Below are 8,634 nucleotides of genomic sequence, written 5' to 3' on the forward strand. Positions count from 1 at the left end.
CACGGCGACCTCTATAGTTCCTGAACGCATCAAGCACAATCTATTGAATGGGAGACACCGACGTTCGCTTCCGGCTGCCCTTTCATTGTGCAATTTGACAAGGCAGATTCGCGCGCCGCCGCTGGCCATAACCGACAATAGTTACAAAAATCGAATTCTAAATTCAAAAGCGCATCGTTGAGGTTTATTGGCTTAGCGCTTGATTGATTGTGCGAACGCCGATGCAATTTTTTTTTAATCACATCCGATGTTGCCAGATTCCGGATTCATTATTGCGATAATATATTTTGATTTGGGCGTGGCGAATGTGTAATGCACTTTGTCGGTACAGGAAGTATTTTTCTTCGTTATACAGGTACTTTGTTATAGTTTTGGGAATGCAACTTGTCTAGTGCACTTGTGTTTGCGTTACGCATGTTTACCTACGCTATACAATTTATACTTTAAATATCTCTCGTTGTGCTGTTAATACTCTGACAACATTACTCTCTTGCGTAAACAGTGTTTTTGTAAATAAAAATACAGTATACTACAAATTTAACGTTTATATTGCGAAGAATAAATAAAAAATTGATGGAATCATTAAACAATCAATGAGTGGGTATTTAATTTTTGCTTGTTTTTGTATTGGGTAAGTTGCAATTTCTGATTAAATGCATTTCTGAATAGTTATATACCTAAGAGATATAGGTGGCTACCTACAGACGGTTAAAGTAATTCTCAGCTTGTTTCTTTATTTGGTAGAAGTAATTAATGTTGTCGCCCTACCCTGTAATTGTTTTTTTTTATTTATCGTCTTTAAAAAAGCGAAGGCGTTTTTTTTTTATTTGAGGTAATTTTATAACGGTTTCATCATCATCATCAGCCCATATACGTTCCCACTGCCGGGACACAGGCCTCCTATGAGCCATGCTGGCCAAGTGCGAGTTGGCAGATGTCACATGTCGTCGAACTTTTGATTCTTGGACATGCCGGTTTCCTCGCGATGTTTTCCTTTACCATTTTAAGCAGTGGTGATATTATCCACACGTGCAGATAAATTGATAAATCAATTTATTTCCTGCACGCAGGCCCGGTCTCGAACCCCGACTTATCGATTTGGAAGTCCGAGGTTCTCACCACTGAGCCATCACTTATAACGGTTTACTTTGGATTAATTCAGACAATGTTTTCCGAAGTGTGTGTGAGTGTCGTACTATTTATTGATCACGAACATAATATAGTATAAGGACTAACCATTGAATATATACAATATATAGAACTGATATGGCTCAGTTTAAATTTTGTAAAGGAAAGGACCACCTACGGATTCGTTTTAAGTAATCTATTTGCTCAGAAAGAAGAGTCTCATTATGATTTCAAGCGTTAAGCCTAATATTAGCATAAACATTCATAAAACAAGTCGCAGTTTCCTCACGCACAGGGCAAGTATTGCGTAACCAAAACTTTAGATCCGTTTCAAGAACCACACTTATAAATTTCACTTGAAATTTTTTGTTAAATTGAAAATTAACCTTATCACAATGGAGAAGGATATAGAATTGTACTCAAGAAAAAATGTCGACGATGACAAAAATTGTTTTTGAAAAAGACCGTGACACGTTTATGCTACCGTGAAGAAATGGACACAGCATTCGTTGCATGTACATACAATGGAATGAAAAATAAACTGAATATATAATTTTGGTGCAGTCACTACTTATAGAAGGATATGACACATTAGTGGCGCTTGATATTGTTAACATAAATTATTTTTAAATAAATGTTTATCTGTAGGTACATAGACTACAGAGCACTTGGGAAATCGTTTAGGTACGTATATTTTGCATCACATAGGAGATTAGAGGATTCAATAAAAAAACAGAATTTTAAAGGTCTTATTAAACAATAACTCTAGTTAAAAATAATTTATTGTAGCGTCTATTCTGAAATTCCTAGATTTTTGATTTTTGATCGTCTAGAAAGAAATATTCGAAACTTAGTTTAATAACTTTATTTCATAAACTATTTAAATTTACATTATGAACTGTTATTTTACGTATGACAACACTCAACAATAGTATTTACATTCGATGTCAGTTTGTTTTACATCCGAAATACGCATTGAATACACGAATAACATTTTTCTTGTCGTCTCCTTTTGCTTTCGACATAATGTCTTTTATTGTGTGAAATTCATAGTGCCCTGTATCGTCCTTTATCACAAAGAAATGTGAATGAAGAATGAATAGTAATATGTCAGGCCGGTAAGAAAAAGAAAAAAAAAGTTTTGGTGATATGACAACACCGACACGTGTTTGTAGCACAAAAGAACCTCTGCATACTAGACTCTATTATTTAAATTATATATTATTTAATTAATACTTTACTTACATTGGATAAGACAAGACAAATTAGATGGATATAAAGTACCTAGATATTATGTTAGCCGTATAGCTGGTTATAAATAAAAGGCTGTTTTTAAAGCGTACAATGTGTTGTTACACGTAATTTACGCGATGTGCTTAGCGAGCCCATAAATTCACCATGATATATGAGGATTAAAGCGCGTTATCAGATTCTTTTCGCGTTACTGCAAATTGTTTTCTATAGTAATTGTTCTAAAACTCTTATTCCCTTAGTTACTTACTGCAAAATATAAAACGTATGCTTGTATAAATTAGAATTACGATATATTTAATAAAGAAGCATAGATTAATATAAAAAGGTACAATAGAATATCCGAAATCCACTCAATGTCTGGCACTGTCACATGTTGGCAACATTGAGGGCCCTTAAAAATGGCGCGTAAACTGACAGCTCACATTTTGGGGTTATTAACATAATAATTTGGTCTTTATTGTTACGTGTTAAGTACTATTATGTGAAGTACGGGAAGGTTTCGTCAGTAGCAATCAGCGTGATACAATATTAAGCACGACGGATTTTTGGCTCTCCAAAGGGATTATGTAGTGACGTTGATCCTTGTGCAATGAAATATTTATAAAATAACGTGTGTATGTATGTAACTAGCTGCGCCCTACGGTTTCACCCGCGTAAGTCCGTATCCCGTAGGAATATCGGAATAAAAAGATGCCTATATGTTATTTCAGTTTTTCAGCTATCTACTAACCAAATTTCATTGCAATCGGTTCAGTAGTTTTTGCGTGAAAAAGCAACAAACACACACACATCCTTACAAACTTTCGCATTTATAAGATTAGTAGGGTTGTGGTGAAAGGAAACTACTAAATTGTGCTTGCTATTGTATAATCTTTTAAGGAAAAATAAAAAAAAGGATTGAAGTGTGCGCATGTATTATTTTAATAGTTCATCACCTTTCATAAAATTGCAAAATACTGAAATCCTGTTCCTTCGCCATTGCACGTATAAACTTTAATTTTCTTAATACTAATTCTTTAAATGAAGATCAATAACAAGTTCTTACATTAAACTCAATTTTGTTTCCATGACTCTAAACACAAAAACACGCCTGTAGTTTCTTTAGTAAGCAAAGAAATCTAGTGGTTTCCTTCTTCGCCAATCATTTTCATGAGTATATTGTAGGCGCACTTATTAAATTTTATGCTATGTTCAAGTGAGTCAGAAAATCATCTCGAAGAAATGTGGACTCCAAAATAGAGGTTATTCTAGTTTGGGGTCCAAATGTATGTAATCTATTTGAAAAATCAGTCAATTGTTTTTTTTATTTAGTTAAAAAAATCTACCTGTAAATAAATTGACATAAACTTTGTGGGTCCTAATATTACAATGAATTTATAAAAATTCGTTCAATATTTACAAGGATCTGATCTTGGTAATCCTAAAATCATTTTAGGTTAAAGGGAATAGTTTTAATTAATAACGGAAAATTAACAACTTTCCAAAATGTTTGCTCATTCAAAAACTTGGATAAATTCACAAAAAGTTTGACTTTACGTTCAGAATCGGCTAGTTGATTGCTTACAGAATTTGTGATAGGTTCAATTTATAATTATTATTAACATGGCGCCATTATAAATATATATTGTATTTGTTATATTAAAGAACGATTAATTTTAAATTAGGAGATATAAAATTTACGCTCTTAAAATGTCAATATAAAATAACCTTTGAATTATTTTTTTTTAAATTAAACAGCAATTATATTATATAATGTTAGATGTATTAATAATTGTATAAAATCAAGTCTGCGAAACAACTCAAAGCTCGGCTTAGTTTGTACAGTGTTTTAATTAAAATAATTTAAAATATAATCGCTTTAGGAGGGAGTTCGTAACAAGGGAAGTTGGAAATTTCTGGAACGGAGGTACAAGACAAAATAATAAAATATTAATAAAGGCCCGGAGACGCTGGAAAAGTTTCATCGGCTGCAAATATTTATGTTTTAAATAAGCTACGTTCGTGATACGATGGGGTTATAACTCGGACTCGAATCTGTTATACTTAACAATTATTTTATTTGATGTTTAATGGCAAATTGTGCTTCATGGTATTAATAACATATTTAGTACTTTAAATAATATCATTGACATGATAGACTATTGGGCATTGATTATTGATATCATCTGTTTAAGACTCAATAATTTTGATAAAAAAGTATACCTATATAATATATAGAACAGTAAGCTATTAACAGTACTTCAAATATACCGTAGGTATCTATATTATGAAGATACGTAGATAGGCAGTTTTCCAGGCAACGATTTTAAGTATACTTTGTTTTAAAATACCAAATAGCTATAACCATTGCTTGTACCTAACTGATAACTAAGGGGCATATTATGTTCTCGTACCTAAACGGCAGATTTAAAACGAAAATCAATTCACAGAGAAATCTGCACCTTGAGCAACAAGTTTAAAAACATAGTGTTTTCTTGTGTTTGATTTAACGCGAGTATTAAATTTAAAAAAGACTTTTAAACGGATTTTAAACGCGTTTAATTCATTATATTACTAACTCTAAGTTTAAAAACAATTGATGCAAACACTTATATAATAATTAACTCCCATAAAATACTTTCTAATTTCTCCCTCCCTTTCTGCGTATATATCAAAAGGTACATAGGTATTAAAAGCTTGGTAATGTGAAACTCACGCTTGACCGTCTCCAACTAAACGTATTGAAGTCAGGCGGTGCGCGTGTAATTGAAAGTAAACACGCATTGTTGTGGCCCGGATCAATCAATGACCCTATACTATTCTACTTCCATAGAGGGTGGCGGGTTCTGGAATCTTTGAGGCATTATTTTTAGTCTATGGTCATCTTGACCATAGATTAAATGGGTAAAAATTACACAGCATGGCGTCACATTTCGAGAATTTTCAATAATTAATCATTTTCAATATAAAACTATGAGCTGGATTTAAAAAATATAAATACATTAAATGTTTTATAACGTTTAACTAAATATTTACATGTACGTTTTTCCATGGAGGAACATGAAAATTCCATATACTTACCATTGCTATTTTATACAATAACCAGGCAATAACTTCAAATCTTAAAATAAAGCAGTTAAAAACGTTTCATAAAAGAACATTCGAAATCGAAGCGCACCAACTACCCTCATTATGATTCAGAATTCCCGTTCAAATTAGTGATGGTAGGTGTGGTTTTTGAGATAGCACGTGGCGGCCTCGTGGCGCAAACACCGCCTCGTGCGTTCGCAACACGCCAACATATTAAAGGGAATATGCTAGAATGTGTTGTATTGTCCATGGTGTTGGATTGAAACACTTAACGTCAATGATATGTCGTGCCCTGGACGGTTTCAAGTAAGGTAAGGGCAATACAAAAAAGTCCGTGTGACAGTGTATACGAGCTACAGCACTTATACAGTACTAGCTGCGCCCCGCGGTTTCACCCGCGTAAGTATCCCTTAGGAAAATCGGGATAAAAAGTTACCTATATGTTATTCCAGTTGTCCAGCTGTTTATGTGCCAAATATCATTGCATGCGGTTGAGTAGTTTTTGCGTGAAAGAGCAACAAACACACACACATCCTTACAAACTGCGAACATTTATAATATTAGCAGGATATATATGAATAAATTCCATAATAATCAATAAACTTTTCTTTGTATAAACTTTGCTTTGATCGCGAAATACGAGATTGCCAAAATAAATATAGCCCATGTAACTTGTTGAATATGTAGTTTTTCATTGTGAAATACTTTTAATATAATTTACTAACTTTTGCCCGCTGCTTTGCACGCGTTAAATTCGGAATAGTCTAACTGATGTTATTATACATATAAACCTTCCCCTTGAATCACTATCTATTATAAAATATAATAGTTTAAAAAAACTAAAAAACACGCTTTAAAAAAAATCATATTTTGCAAATTGAAAACTGGAATAATTTAATCAAATTAGTGTATTGTCATCGGTCCTCAATAAATCTACAAAGTTTGAACGAAATCTGGCCGTTTAAAGTGGGTCAAAATCGCGCCCAAAGAAGTCGGTTACAAACAAACATACAGGTGAAGCTAATAAAAAGCGTGTAAAAAAAACCCCATCAATATCATACATAGGGAAATCATACAAAGATTTAAGCATACATCCCTATGTATATGTCCCTACATAGAGATAGATAAAACGACTTTGTTGTATACTATGGAGTTAAAATAAAAAACAGTTACTAATTGATTTATTTCCATTCATTATAAGCTTTATTTGACCTTAATTACCAATTTTTCTAGCCTATAAGAGTCACAATTCATAAAGATTTATCAAACTTTTTGTGTCAGAACTTTGAATCTTATAAATTGCCTCCTACCTATAAATACCTACTAATCAAGATGAATGTCTAACTTCTGTTTAAACCAATTAAGTCGTTTTGCAGGGCTATAGATATGTAAGTATGGTGAAATCTTAAGTATTTTGAAGGCGGTTTCTTGGCAAGTTTAGGGTTCTCTGGGTGGGGCTTTAATCCCACTGCGGCAACAGTAGGCACGGGCTCGCTATCGCAACGAAACACGCGTCGATGGGTTATATAGTTTATAGATATAGGCATTTTAATTTGGACATTTACTGGGAGAAATATTAAATAACATAGATACTAGCGAAATGTGTTGCTACGTCTGATGCAGGTGGTAGAAATGAACTAACAAATGTTTTTTCGATGACCAAGCATCTGTCCAAATTTATGTTAATATACAGGATAAGAGAAAGCTTCGATATTAATAAATTACGCGTTACTTAATTTTGCGTATAATTAAAAAAAATCGGTCAAGTGCAAGTCGGACTTGCGATAGGTTCAGGAAAGAGCTATTGCAAAAAATTGGTCATCTATCCAATTTATGACACTGAACATTTCAACTGTCTATCACGCTACATACGATACAGCCTCGTGACAGGCGAACGGACAGACAAACAGACCGACAGCAAAATCTAAGTAATAAGATCCCGTTTATTTTGGTCTAACGGAACTCCAAAATTGTTCAAATCTATATGATTTCTTTTTACAATAAACGGTAATGAAAATTAGAAATTACTTATTCTTTTATTATCTCATCTCTTTGGAATTAACGAACTCCGTAGCCGTATTATGAATTTTATTCGCACAACATAAATGAATTCTAAGTAAGCGGAGGGCTCTCCAAAAAAATGTAAACATCGTTATTTAATTAAATGTCCTCTTACTATTTATTAATATCTCCGTTGTATGAAAAACAAAAGGATAATGAGAGGAAAAATTCATTAAACTCCAAGTATTTGCTTAGCATCTCGCAATTACGAAAGAGCCGGTACCTTGGTTTCGTACAACGTCGCTGGGTGGAGCGTTTATCGGGCCACTGTTTTGTAACATAAATTAACCCGGTTTAACTGTGCTTGCCTGATATGAATGTTGTGGTGATGGACCTTTGTAATTTAACTATCACTAAGTGGATTATCAAGGAGTCATTATGTGTACAATTAGGTGGGTATGACATACATAAAATTTTAATCTATGAATATTTTATAAGCTACTATCTCAACCGGCGAACTTCGCAACGCCATAAAATTTTTTTTAGACACATTTTCGGTATCTTTCTTACCTTTTAAACCTTTCATGTGTTATTGTGATTAGATCAAAATAAAAATTATCAAAATCGGCTCCGCCACTTTTGAGTTTTAGCGAGGTAAACGAGCAGTAATTGTATTTTATATATAGGTATAGATGAATGTGAGGAGATGACTTGTATCATCTATTATATAATATTAATACCTATGTTTGATGAGGGTATGTTGCGATTTGTATAATAATTTTATTACTGTGCAACCATATTTTTCATTGCCCGTTTGAAGTGCCTACGTAAAATCCCAATACTTAAAGTTATGGACAATATAGAAACAGTTTCATGGTCTCTATTTGTTTGGTTTATTTTATTTTTGTCACAGAACCTAATAGTTTGGTTACAAATAAATGGCAGAACAAAAATGTAAATAAAAGGTCACAATTAAATGGCAGAACAATCTTGGTTATAGAATTGATTTTATAAGAAATACTAGCTGCGCCCCGCGGTTTCACCCGTGTGTGTTTGTATCTCGTAGGAATAACGGGATAAAAAGTTGCCTGTATAAAAAAATAAAAAATAAAATTTCTTTATTTGTTTCAAAAAGTTTCACATGATATAGATATATATTGCATTGAACCCCACACTAGGATC

This window comes from Zerene cesonia, chromosome 8, assembly GCF_012273895.1.
Source record: "Zerene cesonia ecotype Mississippi chromosome 8, Zerene_cesonia_1.1, whole genome shotgun sequence".
Taxonomy (NCBI): domain Eukaryota; kingdom Metazoa; phylum Arthropoda; class Insecta; order Lepidoptera; family Pieridae; genus Zerene; species Zerene cesonia.